At 59.6% G+C, this 441-nt stretch overlaps 1 protein-coding gene across 1 annotated transcript in view; it reads left to right on the top strand.

The window, feature by feature from the left end:
- Positions 1-309: 309 nt before the first annotated feature.
- The window catches only part of FAM20B (FAM20B glycosaminoglycan xylosylkinase), a 40914-nt gene continuing 40782 nt past the window's right edge, over positions 310-441 (top strand). The window contains exon 1 of the mRNA XM_024758800.1: positions 310-397. The gene's annotated coding sequence lies outside the window, so the exon portion shown is untranslated. The remainder of the gene's footprint in view (positions 398-441) is intronic.

The following is a 441-nucleotide window of genomic DNA, read 5'->3' as shown; positions in this document are numbered from 1 at the left end:
AAGGGGATACACTTATATAGGCAGAAGCAGAAGCCGAGGCAAATGAAAAGGGCAAAAGGAGGACGGAAATTGCTTCTCACAAACAGAACTTGACCTAAGGGACCCCTACTTCCAGTCCCGCTGACTGGCTTCCTAGCTGCTCACGAAAACCAGGAAAGAAAAAGCTAAGGCTAGAGAGAAGTTAGAAGTCCATTTACGTAAGCGGGGCGGGGCGGCAAGGAGAAGCAGAAGAGGCGTGAGCCTGCGTCAAGAGAGTTAAGCGGACCGGCCCGGGACGCAAAAGGTTAAGGCGGGCGGCCCGGAGCAGGTCCGGTAGGCCCGCCCACCGGAGGGCGGGGGTGGGGCCTCGCGGAAGAAGCTCTTGGATTGGCCGCGGGGAAGGCGTTACGCTAGGAAGGTACCAACAGTCGCGAGCCGCGGAGGCGGGGGGGTGGGTGTGGG

Source organism: Neophocaena asiaeorientalis, unplaced genomic scaffold, assembly GCF_003031525.2.
Source record: "Neophocaena asiaeorientalis asiaeorientalis breed wild unplaced genomic scaffold, Neophocaena_asiaeorientalis_V1.1 scaffold182, whole genome shotgun sequence".
NCBI classification, from domain to species: domain Eukaryota; kingdom Metazoa; phylum Chordata; class Mammalia; order Artiodactyla; family Phocoenidae; genus Neophocaena; species Neophocaena asiaeorientalis.
The sequence above is the reverse complement of the archived record's forward strand: the minus strand, read 5'-3'. Positions and strand labels throughout refer to the sequence as shown.